This window comes from Rhagoletis pomonella, unplaced genomic scaffold (genome assembly GCF_013731165.1).
Source record: "Rhagoletis pomonella isolate Grant_MI unplaced genomic scaffold, Rhpom_1.0 Rhpom_scaffold_00001, whole genome shotgun sequence".
Classification (NCBI taxonomy): domain Eukaryota; kingdom Metazoa; phylum Arthropoda; class Insecta; order Diptera; family Tephritidae; genus Rhagoletis; species Rhagoletis pomonella.
This window is the reverse complement of record NW_023458555.1, coordinates 2,392,045-2,407,987: the sequence shown is the minus strand read 5'-3', so window position 1 is coordinate 2,407,987 and position 15,943 is coordinate 2,392,045. Positions and strand designations below refer to the sequence as shown.

The window sequence follows — 15,943 nt, the reverse complement described above, 5'->3', positions numbered from 1 at the left end:
GGCGAAATAATAAATGAATAAACTCAAACTCAGCACGCCCCAGGAAAAATGACTACATATGCGGGCGCAAGCAGCAACGTGATTTCCGCGTTAACATTTCAATTGCAGTTCACGTTCTGTCAACGAGAGCGTATTATCCAACGTGACATATTGCGATGGTGGCAGGTCCTTTTATGCTCACGTGATTTCAACAGCATCTACTTTACAACCAAGTATTTGCATACATACATACATATGTATGTAGTTTCGCGTTATGCCAATTTTGGCATTTTATTTTCTGATTTCAAAAATTGACACGAGGCAAACGAAGTGTTTTAGAATATACCAATAATAATATATGTATGTATGTATGTGGAAACTTCTCGCGGCTAAGGCCATTTAGCAAATAACTGGTATAAAGGTTTTAAGTTCTCGAATTTATTAAAATCGAAAGCGCACAACAGAAAGACATTGCATCTTTAAAACACCGTAAGAGCAAGCACCAACATTAACACAAAAAACTGCATACAAAAATTGAGTTTAAGCGCTTAAAAAATCTCACTAAGTAAAAAAATATGCTCTTCAAGTCGGGGAAGTTTTATTTAAATCCGTCAGTATTTTTAGTCAATAATATTGGAATTACAGTATAAAATTACATGATTTTTTAAATTGTCAATCAAAAATTACCTATTTGGTAATTATTTAATTTAATTCTGTGCTCCCCTATTTCGAAGATCCTTCTGCTGGTGCAGCCAAAAAATATTATATCTTTTAAATTAGCAAATTTTGTATAGCCAGAGCTCTTGGCCAAAACGGTTTCGAGTATTTTTTTTTTTTTAAGACTAGCAAATACCCGGCCAGGGCTGCCAACTATACTTAGCTATGAAGTGCCATATAGAGAATAAAAAAGTGCCAAAACAGGTGCTATTCTTTTGAATACTTCCTATTTAGCATTAAAATTATAAACGCATTCATATGCCAAAGTAAGATAAACCAGTTGTAAATACTATAGAAATTAGAAAATTTTAGTTCAGAAAAAGAAGTACACACACAGGTTTTTCAAAAAATTTATTGAAATATTACTATTTTTCAAAAGTTCCATTTTGGCACTTTTTGCCAAATTGAAAAATTAAGTGCCATTTGAAGTAAAATATAACCAAAAATGGTACGGTTTGAGCCAAGTTGGCAGCCCTGTACCCAGCGTGCTTCCCGGCACCTTAAAAATATTTGCGTGCTGTTTAATACCCGTATTGTAATATTCCATTTATTTTGTCAACTTAATTTAATAAAATTTTTCAAACGGGTGGCAACCCTCCTAAAAAAATACATTCGGCGATAGCCTTTCCTAAACCTCTTCAGTTCGATACCCATATTGCAATATTAAATTTATTTTATCAATTAAATTGAATTAAAATTTTCAAACAGGTGGCAACCGACAAAAAATATTCTCGACTGTAAGCCTTCTTAAACACCTCTCTTTCGGCAGCCATATTGCAGTATTTTCTTTATCTTATCAATTTACTTAAACTGCAATTTTTAAATAGGTGGCAATACTCAGTTTTTTCTTTCTATATTTTAAGTTAGACTTCTAGCAAAGTATACATAGGTGAAAACTGCATTCAATTCCATGCATACAGACAGACAGACAAAAATTCTAAAAATATTTTGATTTGGCTTCTGTTCTTATAAAGACCACCCCAAGGAGAAGCTCGGCCAAACACTAACATATGTGTAAGCGCCAATTAAAAAAAAATATATTAATTTTTCTTTAATATCTATAATGTACAGACATCGACGGATTACAATTTTATTATATGTATAGATTAGACACGGATTAGAGATAGTGTATAATAATCAATAGTAAGTACATAACACAGATGCGCCCCCTGTCGGATTGGTAAGAATTAAACATTAGTCGATGTTCCACGGCAAAATGGTTACATGTTTATAAACTTAATACCCTATATAATTTGAATACACGAATTTTTGAGTTGTGCCGCTATTGCAGAGGACAATCGATATGTCAAATATAAGCACAAACCAACAGAACTGCCAGATATCTGTAAAATAAGCTTTTTCAAGTTTCGCTTAGAATTGCCCGGTGCAGTATTAGCCATATACTTTTATTGTAGTCGCCGCATTCAAAGTAACTCTACGCACGTAGCCAACACTTCAACACCATCCCTTTCACCCATACCACAACGGAAACGCACGCAATCTTCTAACCATACTACTTTGAACGATAACACGAAAACTTGGCGTAACGAAAAACAACCACCACAACAATGAACAGAAACAATGCAACCGCCAGCGGCTACGGCAATCAAACAACGACATAACGACAGCAAACGTCGCAGGGGAGGTGAAAAAAAGTTGAAGGCATCATGAACACCAGTCGCGGCCCCACCCATTCGCCAACACTCCTTTCCATTCAGGCTTTTCCACAAAAGTGTGTGGGCCCACAATGCAATGGTAAAAAAGTGGTGAAGTGGGCGCGTGCAGCAACCCAACCGTGTACCGTACCCAGCAGCGAAGGCCTTACTTAGCCCAACTTTACATGGCTGGAATTTCGTGCGAAAAAGCGATGCAATCAGTTTACAAATGCTTTTCCTAGATGTACATATGTACATATGTATGTACTTATTCCCTTAAGATGATTTCTTTGGGACTTCAACATACATATCTTCCACGGAACCATGACATTCGTTCTATGGAAGTTATGTCGAAAAATTACTACCATCGATCGATTTTTGGTCCATCGAAGTAAATTCAGACATTAATTCCACAAATCCAATGCGAGCAAGATATGTCAGAAATAAATTCAATAAAAAATTTATATAAAATGGACCATCGGTTTTCAGTAAAAAAATGCAAATGTTTTCGTATTAACGAAAATCCCTTCCGTTTTCTTTCGCTTCTAATCTCTGAGGACGATGTTATTTCTACTCAATTTTCGCTAGTTATGAATGATGATTATCAGCCCTCGGTCAAAAAAATAAAGCAAACTATTCAGGAAAGAATCGAAAGCAAACACTTCTAATGGGCCTCAAGAAGTTCCCCTTTCTGGAAGGATTAAAATCGTTATCAATTATAAAATAAATCTTTGGAAAGCGAATTTATTTCCTGTGGACATTTAATCTGAATTAAATTCTGTCATAACTCTTCAAATATTTAAAATTGCCGTGAATCTGAATTATATATTCAAAGTTTTGTTCTAAATAGATTATAATTTATCCCAATATGTTCAGGCATTTTCTGTAAATCGTACGATTTGAAATCGTAAATCGAGCAAAAATGCTCACCGGCAACTCCTGGCATCATTTGGGTAACCTCTCATTAGCGGTTTTTTACTTTAAACAACGATATAGGTTAAACAACGATATATATTAAAAAACTTCAAATAAATAAATAAACTATCATTGTTGCACTGAAATCGTGATAGATTTTTGTTTCCAAATAATAAAAATTTGGCGTAAAATTTTTGTGCAAGTTAGGTTATGAGATACCTTCCATACCTTTTGGTTTTTCTGGATATTTCCTGCCATGAATTAACTTCCATTAAAGTTATGTCTGATCTGCTTGGAAATTGAGTCTGAAATAACTTCCACGGACCCATGGAAGTTATATCCGTGGAAGTTATGTCAGCGACCCATTTCTTTGCGTAAATTTTTTTTTAGTGAATACAATTGTTCTGCCAACATATATTTTTTTTTTATTAATGACATACTTTATGGCCTGTTTAACAGTTAGATAAAATGCGTGTTTATAGCAGCTTCAAATTAAAAATAAAACCACTATGAATCCACAGTAGTTATGTGGAATTTTGGTACTCAAAATACTAAAAAGTCCTTTCAACTAGTTATTTGCACTAAAACGATTTTTTTTTCAGTTACTTGGTACCCTTTACAAGTAAATTGCCGAGTAACAACAACAACGAATACAGAAATATAAAATATTTTATTTTTTCATAAAACAGCCCTAATTTTGCGAAAAAATTCAAATAGCAAAATCTAAATGAGCTTAAAAAAATTTTGGGACACAAGGAGTCTAAATCCGTTATGTAGTACCATAGTTCGGTTCCCGGTCCTAGCAACACCATAATTAAAAAAAAACGTTGTGCGTGGAACTCCCACCCATGGCTGAGGTGAATATCTCTGTGTTTAATAAGGAACAACTATCCTAAACTTAAACTTAATCTTAATTCTAATCTTAATCATGCCCAACCACCTCCTCCATCTCCTCTCTTCTTCTGTCGCTTTTTCGTTACGTTGTTGTATGCATTTGCACCCAACCGAGCACAAAGAAATTTCACTCCAAAAGTTTTTTCCTAACAGCGCTCGCACTTCGGCTGGCAATGGTAAACACCACCAGGGTGTCCAGATTGTTTAAAGAATGCATCATTTCTGAAACAAAGTCGCAAAAAATCGCAATTTTTTTTAAATAAAATTCATGAAATCAACGTAATAAATCTTTTATTTTAAAAATGAGATCTTGTTATAATATAGTTTTAAAATAAAAAGCGAACATAATAATAACAAACACAAATCACTTATATAATAGTGATGTACAAACAATTTTCTTTAAAAATATGGATACTTTTTGAAAAATATTTGCATCAACACACTTCATTACAGAAAAAACGCGCTCAACCAAAGCATATGGGTGCGGCAAGGATAATAATATGAAGGCTACTCTACATATATTTGCGAACATTTTATTTCCTGTTGCGGTTTTCACTCCGTAAGCAATTATCCCAAATTGTTCAGAGTCGGATGGAATGGTTCTGAAAACAGTTATTCCATGGGAAAGTTAATAGATTTAAATATTCAGTTTCTGCTGCTTTTCTTCCCATCAAAGTCAAATAGTGAATTGGCAGGCCCCTGAAACACGCCCTCTTGTGATTCAAACACTTTTCTGGTGACGAAATCAAAGCTTTTTTAAAAGTATTTAATTGATAAGTGTGATTACAAATTTTTGACAGTCTGTTAATATGCTTGTTAAGTTAAGTTAAGTTTACAACGCAGTTCCTTAGCCTCTTCTGTAAAATTATTGTGGAAATTGTAAGTTTTGTATATTTTTATAATTGGAAACAATTTGTTGGAAGGGAAAAACGCCAGAAATCGCCAATGGCGATTTCCTAAATTTTTACGCGCAAATATCAAAAAAAAAATCGCCAAATCTTGACACTCTGAACCCCACTGAGTTTATTTCTGTCTTATAAAAGTTTCAATATCAAAAATTTGCCGTTCAGCTGCGTAAAAGTGTGAGTCCCCCCATTTGTGTCATAATATCAGGACGCACACCACAAATTGCAGGAGAAACTCGGCCAAACACTTAGCAAAAATGTAACCGCCAAAATATTATTATTAATATGTAGATATATATTTATACATACTTATGTACATTTGCATGTAGATACCTAAAGCGAATAATAGTGAGTGATGGTAACGAAACCTGCGAAAGCAAGTGAAACGAGGTCGTTTTATTTATTTCAATTCATTCATTTCCTTCAATTTAAAAGTACTTTTACGCTCAATAAAAAACAAGATCAAGCTAGTATACTTGCATATTTATGTATGTATGTACATACATAGACATGCATATTAACTACCTGAAGGGTCAATAGGGTACAAAACATACATATGTATAGCAATATGACAACATGCGACTGAAGAGTAATTCCAGCGCATAATGAAAATCTCATTTTCGAAATATGCATTACTCGTATTAAAAAATGATTAACGAAATTAGCGAATAAGTAAGGCTGCGATAACGAAAAATTACTCTGAAGGTGACATTTTAATATGCCTTGCGTACATATCGTCGCTCGAATAAAGAAACAGTGTAAATGCCACATACACTATTATTCGATAATTGCACCATTGGATAGACAATCCTTTAATCTATTAGAAAAATCTTTAGTTTTCTTAAATATCTCTTTGGCTCACTAATTTATTCCCGAATACTGAAATTGTATTCGTATGGTTTGTAATGGTTTATAAAAACTTCCAATTCGCTTTTCTCAAAACTATACTTTTCATGTTACACTATTTCATTATTCCAGCGACGATATGTACCTTTGTATACAATAAAAGTTTAATACGACCTATTTTTTGTACATTCATTTGAAGAAGACGTTGTTGGGTAAGAAATGACATTTTTCAGACCAAGGGGACCGTTTCCTCATGCCGAAAACCTGGCAGCACTGGTCACGGACAGCTCCTTGAGCGCTCTCTGAGCACATGTGTGTTTCACACGTAAACGAAGAGCTTATTGCATCGTTTAAATGTGTTAGAATGCCGACCGCTGCTTTAAAACATTGTAATCCCTATCGTAATGGGCCTCTTCGATCGTTATTTAGAAGAAGTTCCATATGTCTTAAATAAAAATGGCAGTTAGTTGGTTGAATGTTTTACAAAAATTTGTCTAGTTCTTAAATGGCCATCGATGTCCAGCTCATGTTACTGTGCTACATCGCTAGGAATAAATTTTATATAAATTAAATTCGATTGTGTATACATACTAGCATATACATATGTATATACATACATGCAAGTCGACATGCTTACACAATCATAATCATCTCGCAATCGGAAAGTAGAATAAAAACATTCACTGAATAAATACCCGTTTTTTTTTTTGTTATAACAAAAACTTACCGCTGAGTGCCAACATAGGAAATGCTTCCAGAAAAAAAAAAAACTAAGCTTGCAAGCAAACCAAAAACTATGTCGCACCGAGAGGGGGAGGAGGCTAAGCAATATTTTAATGTAACTCTGTAGCCATTTGGCAAATCATGAAAACTTGGCACTGCCACAAGGCAATTAATTGGCAGCGGAAAATCTCCATACCGGTAAAAATATAAAGAGTATACGCCAAGGTTTTTGCCAACTAGGTTTTGGCACATTTTCGAAACCTCTGCACCTTCCATGGGGCAATAAATTACACTAAGGTGCCACTATCTTGAATGTTTTCTGCTGGATTTGATGCATCTTCCTTCTTGCTCACTACTGAATGTTCATTTATGTATACACAAAGCAACTGCATGCCAAAAAGTCAGTGTTAAGCTCATTTAATAGAAGTCTGTCGCAACTCAAAAAACGCGATTTTTAATGAAGCGCGTTTAAAGTTTTGAATCGACTCCTCGACGTGCAGCATGGAGCTCCATACGGTCACCATCAGGAGTTCCATATGGTCAACATCAATGCGGAAGGCCTTATTTGACCATTTGGAAACTTTTCAAAATAACCTTTACATAGTACATATATGTATATACATATGCATGTTTTTTTTTATAGCCGAGCGCACTTGTGACAAGTATTATTATTATTTTTATATATGTATGTAATTTCGAAAGATTGACTTTATTAGTAATACATACACTCACACATACAGTGTTGTTTTTTAATATTTGCAATGCTTTTCGTAATAAATTTTTTTCGTTAATTTTTAATAGAAATATGGTTCATTTTGCATCAAATGGCATATAAATTAAAGATTTAAAGTTTTTGCAAAATTTAAAGTTGTTTAAAAATTGAAAATTTTGGTGAAAATTTCTCGAATTTTCATAAATTTTGTAAAAATTTTGAAGCATTAATTTATATGCTATTGGATGCAGAATGAACTATATTTCTATATTAAAAATTAACGAAAAAAAAATATTACGAAAAACATTGCAAATATAAAAAAAAAAACTGTACGGAAACATATTCTGGTGAGTGTATGTAAAAATGCACTATTCCATTTATAACTCTAACAAAAACGAGTTTGGATTTTAGTTTTGGTAAGATTTTATATATTTGAACAAATCCTGGTTAGTTAGTTGATCCAACTACTTGGGGTATAAAGAACATACATATGTATGTGTGTATGTACATATCATATATATGTATATACATAGTATATTCCAAAAAATATTAAAACAAAAAAAAAAGAGTGTAACAAAAATTGCAGCAAGGAGTAAATACTTTTTGGAGAGAGACACACACTCTTAGGAGACCTGCGCAAATGCACGGCCACATAAGCATAATCTGCAGTACACCCTGTCGGGTGTATCCTCAACCAGCAAGGTGCTCGCACTATTTCAGTGCTGCACTATTTAAACGTTTAACGAAAGAACTTTTAAAGTCTACGAGTAACAACTTAACACCACAGACAAATATTTAAATGTTGAACATGGAGGAGGTACCTTCTGCTTCTTTGTATATATGTACATATGTATATGTACATATGTATGAAAGAGCAGCGATGCGAACTAATAAGGTTACCAAAGGATTCTCCAACTAAATACACGCACATATGTACATATGTATACACATACAAATAAATACATACATATATGTATATGGACAACCACTTTATGTTTGAGGACAATGACTGCACAACACTACGTTAAGGCCGGACTGTCTCACTCTCTTTTCCTGTTTTTTGTGTTACCTTTGGCGTAGACAATTCGCTCTCTTGCCAACACTTTTATGTTAATCGACATACATACACTATTTGTATGTAAAATGTAAGTACATACTTACATATGTAACGGGTGATTTTTTTGAGGTTAGGATTTTCATGCATTAGTATTTGACAGATCACGTGGGATTTCAGACATGGTGTCAAAGAGAAAGATGCTCAGTATGCTTTGACATTTCATCATGAACTGCCCATGCATCCCGAAAAATGCACTGTTTGGTGTGGTTTCTACGCTGGTGGAATCATTGGACCGTATTTTTTCAAAGATGCTGTTGGACGCAACGTTACGGTGAATGGCGATCGCTATCGTTCGATGCTAACAAACTTTTTGTTGCCAAAAATGGAAGAACTGAACTTGGTTGACATGTGGTTTCAACAAGATGGCGCTACATGCCACACAGCTCGCGATTCTATGGCCATTTTGAGGGAAAACTTCGGAGAACAATTCATCTCAAGAAATGGACCGGTAAGTTGGCCACCAAGATCATGCGATTTGACGCCTTTAGACTATTTTTTGTGGGGCTACGTCAAGTCTAAAGTCTACAGAAATAAGCCAGCAACTATTCCAGCTTTGGAAGACAACATTTCCGAAGAAATTCGGGCTATTCCGGCCGAAATGCTCGAAAAAGTTGCCCAAAATTGGACTTTCCGAATGGACCACCTAAGACGCAGCCGCGGTCAACATTTAAATGAAATTATCTTCAAAAAGTAAATGTCATGGACGAATCTAACGTTTCAAATAAAGAACCGATGAGATTTTGCAAATTTTATGCGTTTTTTTTAAAAAAAAAGGTATCAAGCTCTTAAAAAATCACCCGTTACATATCGATGGCTGAGTGGAAGATAGACCTACCTCGGCAGCCAGTTCAAAAGTGCCCTATCTCAGAAAACTTTTCAAGAACACCCTACTTCAGAATTTGATTGAAAAACGCCTATTTCAGAGTTTTATTGAAAAAACACCCTTTCTCAGAATTTGGTTGAAGAGCGGCCTATCTCAAACGGAAATTCATTGAAAATAAGCTTTTGAATCGGCAGCTGAGATAGGGGTGTTCTTCAATCAAATTCTGAAGTAGGGGGTTCTTGAAGAGTTTTCTGAGATTGAGACATTGTTGAAAAATTTTCTGAAATAGGGCGTTTTAGAGCTGTAAAACTATCGATTGTACTATCGATAGTTTAGTTTTTGGAAAAACATCGATTGTTTTCGGGCAATAGTCGATAGTTTCGATAGTGCCGGTGCACTGAAATTTCGTGATCTTTACTTAAATAAGTGACGCTGTGAATTTAAGTAAGGAAAATATTTAGAAATTCACGTTTAAGATGTAGTATTTATACTTACATATGTATGTGCAATATTTTCATTTAAAGATGCATATACTATACATATATACATACATATATACATGTCTGCACTTATGATGTACATACCCTGCAGCAATAAGGCGGCCAATTTTCCCTTAAGGACTAGTACTTCAATGGTTAAAATTTGACTGGTGAGAATTGGACATTTGCTTGCATTGAAAATGTCAGCCTTCGACCAGTCCCCAAGGAACCGGCCTAGAGATAGACGAAAAGTACAGTTTGGCAGTGACAGGGTGGTGCAAAACAACAATTCAATAAAAAAAAATTTAAATAACACCACCCTGTAAATGTCCCGATGGTTTGGTCTGGCCTTGATACAAAGTGAACATTTCAACACACATTTACGCAGATATGCTTGCCACTATTTGTTAGCTTTCATTTATTTTTTTGTGCTTCCGAATTATGGAAAAGCATCTGCGAAGTGCATAACGTAATCTTACTCCAACGAAAAAAATTTCCAAAATTGGACTAGTCCAGGACTAACTTGCGGTCATTGTTGATTGGACCGGTCCTTTTCCAATGACACGCCAATGCTAAAAATGGCAGTTGAAACCATTAGCAGGGGAATTATGAGGGACTAGTGCTGGTAACAATAGGGACTATCCGAGGGTTAACCTAGGGTGAGTCTGAATTGCTGCAGGGTACATACATATGTACAATATTTGCTTTGGCTGGCTGAGTGTTTGGACTTTCAATCCCAATGCTAGCCATCCTCACCATCCACACTAACAACAACAAACATATAAACTGCGTGGCGATTATGAATTTCGAGTATTCGGGCGAATTGTTTGGAGCTAGCACCACTGCTCGTTTTCATAAGGGTCTTTTTCGTTTTACTTTTTATTTTCAATTCGACACGATTCGGTTCGGTTTCGACGCACATAAGTTTGCCCCATTGTTCAGTTGTTCGGTTGTTCAATTGTTTAGCAACTCGTCGTATTCGTGTTCGTCTGAACCCAGCTCCCACTCACGACAAGCAACTCTTCCGCCCAGGCCACTCAGTTTATTTGACTGCTGATAGTAGCTGAATGGGGGGCAATATGTATAGCATGCAATTGCGTTTGCCACATAATGGTTGAGTGTCTAAAGCGGTGTGCATTCATATACATATGTACATACATACATATTTACGAGTATGTACATATGTATGTATATTCCAATGTTTGTGTCTGTGAATGTGATGACATTGGCAGCGGGTGGAGCAAAGTATGTAATCGGAGTTGACTGCGACATCAGGGTTAGCGACAGAAATGGAAAATGAAATCTTCCAATTGCACTTCATTTGAGGACAAAATTGTATGTAACAGCTGACGAATGTACCTAAAAAAAGTATGTATGTACATTTTTTTCACATCACGTCAAATCTGTTTAGCAGTACGAAAATACGAGGGGAATCTTCGATGCCTGATTTTGGTAAGCTCTGTTCAAACCGAAAGAACTATTCGAGGCAAAACAAGTTTTAGACAAGGGGAATCATTCTATTGCCTCAACCCCTGTCTACGTGCTGCAACAACTTGCCACTACTCACTGGGAGCTCTTTTGACTATGCTTCTGGAACATTTGGCACACTAGTCAATTTCAAGTGCCGAAAAATGCGGTATGACTTCGGTCGGAAACACACACATAGAAAAATATCTTACTAACACAACTACATACATATATACCTTATATGTACATAACCAGTTTCAGACGGCGAATCTTCGCGGGTTAGTCTGCTCAGACCGTCTGAAAAGACTAGTGTGTCGCGACTCATTAGTTCCATTTGAAAATGTGTTTTCACTTACATATTTCACATTTAATGAAAATTTGAACCTTTTACTCAAAAATTTCCCCCAGCAACAAACAAAGCGACACTGTTGAAAACATTACTTCGAAGCTATATATAAAGGTCATTGTTTACTAAGGAGGCAGCATACTGTTAGTCAGATATGGAACGAAGCATAATGTTTGCCCACAGGTGCTTACTTAGGATTAGCAGGGCCTTCTAAACGAACATAAGTCGACCTTAACAAATTTCTGATCATTCTTGTCTGCAGCAAAGCAGACGATGCCCGACTAAGAAGAGATGTGTTCGATTGCATGGATTCATCTGCACTAGGTTGGTATGACCTCAAGGAGGAAAAAATTTCTACGAAAATTTATTTGGCAAAGATGAAAATGTACCAAAAATGCTATATGTATATGTACCGAACGCACTTTTGATTTATAAAAAGGCCTAAAAAAAGTACAATTGTACGTTATTTTCCATCACTAGCTAGTTAGCGCTATGATGTTGGTGTGAGAATATGGAACGAATGAACAATGAGTGAAGCCTTTTATCAGCACCAGACATACGGCGGTTTCGATAACTTTGGTGTTGATTACGGGGTGGACATGGGGAATTATTTTTTATTTTTTTATGATATTTACGTGGTTACATTCATATATATGTACATACATGCATATGTAACTACATCCATAAATGCATATGTATAAATAAATTTGTATATATGTACTATACATGCACATGAATGCATTTTTGTAAGTACCCTACAGGAAATGAGGCTAGTGTGTAGTTAACTTTGAACTACTCAGCAGTGTATTAGTTGCAACTTTTTATTACTTATTTCTTTCGGCCATAACGAACTACATTTGAAGCGCGATGACTTTTGAGCATAAAATATCCATAAGAAAAACATATTTTTTGAATGTTCCACATATCGTTACCTTGATATAGAAAGGCACCATATAAAATTCTTTCTTTACGGAGTGATGAAAAACTCCGTAGAAAATCAAGTCCTTTTTCTGCGAACTTCTTTTAAAGGACTGTAGTAAATATTTTTAAAATCCAGTATTTGCTTAGTGAGTTATCGGCAGACATTTGTACAATACTGCATTTGAAAATAAAATAAGTTTTGGCCTTTCTATATTAAGCTAACGATATTTATTTATTTACATTGTTTAACATTATATATTTGTTTATGTACATGTTTTGCTGCAGGTGGTCCCAATTTCGTCAGACATAGCATCAAAACGATAATATGAAATTTCGATCTTCATTTTACTTGTCCTAAATTCGAAAAAAGCATCAGCGAAGTGCAGAAAAAAGTGTTTCCAAAGTAATTTTTGTAAGAGGACATTTAAACAGAAACTGGTTTAAAGAAAACCACCTCTCGATAATGTAGGCATGACTCCTGCTTGACTTTACAACTTACTTTAAGGTATTTTTTTCATAGCCAATTGAAGGTGAGGTATTTATCGAAACTACACGTTGGCTATTTTTTGTTATTGGCTATATTTGCCATCAAATTATTAAATCGCAACTGTTACTGTCGTTTACGAGTACTCTTTGCATTTTCTTTTATTTCTTCTTTTTTTCTTGACTGGCGCAATAACCGCCAAAGCAATTTTGGCCCATCGCGCCAGTTGTTTCCCTTCTGTGCTAACTGCCGCCATTTGGAAATCCCAAATAAAGCCAAGTCCTTCTCCACATGGACTTTTCATCACACAGGAAGTCTTCCTTTACCTCTGTTAGCAGCATCGCGATCCGCGTTGTATATTTTCAGAGCTGCAGCATTTCTTTCCATTCGTACGACATGTATACATATATCGTAAATAGTAATGCTCATACAGCTTATGGTTCCATTGTCTGCGGAATTTGCCAGCAAAGGCCCGTAAATAATGTTCCGCAGAATCTTTTTCTCGACAACTCCAAGAGCCGTCTCATCAGATGTTTTCATTATCTATGCTTCTGCGAAACACACCAGCATGGGCATGATGAGTGATTTATAGAGTGTGATTTTTGACCAACAAGAGAGGACTTTATTTCTAAATTCCCTACTCCGTCAAAAGTAGCACTTATTGGCAAGAGCGGTAATGCTGGTTTTAAAAACGCGAAGTAGTCTCCTTTTTCGAAATTCTAACTGTCAACAGGAAAGTGGGTGCCGAGCATATATGTAATACTTCTATATTGGCAGTAAGCTAACTTCTCAATGTGTAAGCATTCCGAAATCAAAGCGAGACAGTCTAGTACCGGTTTTGTCAATGTATTGTGTACTTGAGTGCATAATTCAGCTTTATTAAGTTCTACAAATTAATTGTGATGGAGTAGTATATTTTCTGTTTCATTCTCATATAAAGAACGCAACATTTTCTCAGGTTTCAGGGCAACGCAAAGCAAGAGTTCCCAAATAAAAGGGCAGAACTTTTTTTGAGAAAAGAAAACGCTATTATTATCTTCTTCAACATCAGGATAGGTCCTTCCCAATTCTGACGGAGCTGGTGGTATTGCTCAATGTCAGTTTACACAGCCGTATTAGTTTTGCGGAGACACCAAATTCAAACATCCCGGCATTTCGTGCTGCCTAAAGCGGCTTTGATATCGACAATATTTGACGTATGATGAATACCTGGTCTGTAGTGGATTGGCCAGGTCTAAAGTCACACTTGTAAGGCCCAATCAGTTCGTTGCGGGTGGGTTTCAGTCTTTCATACAATACGCTCGATAACAACGTGCCTAGAAGGCTGATCCCGCGGTAGTTGGCGCGTATGCCGAGATCGTCTTAAATTCCAGTCGTCTGGCATGCGTTCATCTGACCATATTTTGCATAAGAGTTGATGCATGCATCTGGCCTTATAACACTATGCGACAGCCGATACCAGCCCGGAATTTGTTAACATTTTCTAAAGGTATACCCATCCATGGCTTACTAAAGTTTTCATGTCTCGGGCTAAGTAGTTTTCACAAAAGTCGAAGAAGTGGTTAAAATAAATATCTGAGCGAAATTAAAGGTTAAGACGTACATATATAGGTATGTAGTAAAATTTCATGGGAAATATTTTCGTAGAACATTTTAACCTTTTAGCTCCCGCCTGAAAGGGCCGTTTTGACCCTAACTTCAAGAAACCCCGCAAAAAACCAATTTGGAGGGTCGTAAAAGGATTGATGCATTCTAGATACAGGTGGTCCCATATTAATCATCGGGTTATGAATTAACGATAATCTTACATTTTTATTTTTGCTTAAAAATTACTTGTTTTTTATAGAGTTTTACGTTGGTGGCATGAAGCTTTTGCTTGAGAAGAAAAATAAGTAAAAATAGTAAAATTTTGCGCAAAATAATTTTCTAGAATTGATATATTCCTCTAACGAACTTTCAAATTTGCTTTTTGTGGGGTTTCTTGAAGTAAGGGTGAAAACGACTCTTTCAGGCGGGAGCTAATGAGAAATAATCTACGAAAATATTTCCTATGAAATTCTACTATATACGTATTTCTTAACCTTTAATTTCACTCAGACATTTATTTTAACCATATTTTCCACTATTTTCAAACCTACTTAGGCCGGGAAAGGGAAACTTTAGCAGGCCATAAAATAAAAATACGAGCTAACTAGCTAAATATTAGCAAAGTCCGGGCTGGTTTGAATTGCCATAAATTGTCTCACAGAAAACCGGGACTTAATAAAATTGAAAAAGAATTATAAGAAATTTTTACGGTTTACTTCCAGGAAATACTTTTCTTATATTGAGGAGGAAAATCTGATTAATAAAAAAATTAATTATTTTGTTTTTGCAGGTTACCTAATTAAGATAAGAGAAGTGAAAAGAAACTGCGAGGCCTGAAAAAACTTTATGAACCTATGATTAACCTTAACTTCGAATAAGTTATATACATACATATCGAACCCAAACCGCCAAAATAACGTAAGCGACATTTTTTTTCAAAATTGTATTTTTGATGCAGAAATATTGCTAAAGCTCTAGTAGATGCATTTCTGCATCAAAAAGAAAATGTTAAAAAAAAAATTCGCTTACGTTATTTAGGCGGTTAGGGCTCGGTATGTATGTACATTAGACCGCATCACTCCCCATAAAAAAAAAACATTAAGATTTAAGCGAACTGGACTGATTTGAAAATACCTCGAAAAATTGAGTTTTTTATGAATACAATTAGTTTCTTAAAGCTGTTCTTTGAAAAAATCCCCTCAAATGAAAAAACGGTTTAAGCTTAAAAAATTTACATGAAAATATTAAAAAAAATAAATAAATAATTTTGAACGGAATCGTAATACTGAGATTTTTGATGCTGTTGTTTAACTTTTTCAAAGATTGGTATAAGAAAAACTTGAATAACTGAACCTAAACCCTTCCGATTTAGA

General features: G+C 35.2%; 1 protein-coding gene across 10 annotated transcripts in view; it reads right to left on the bottom strand.

Annotated features, from left to right (window-relative positions):
* Positions 1-15,943, bottom strand: part of LOC118736224 (protein no-on-transient A-like) — an 89,718-nt gene that overhangs the window by 54,272 nt on the left and 19,503 nt on the right. The window lies entirely within an intron of this gene.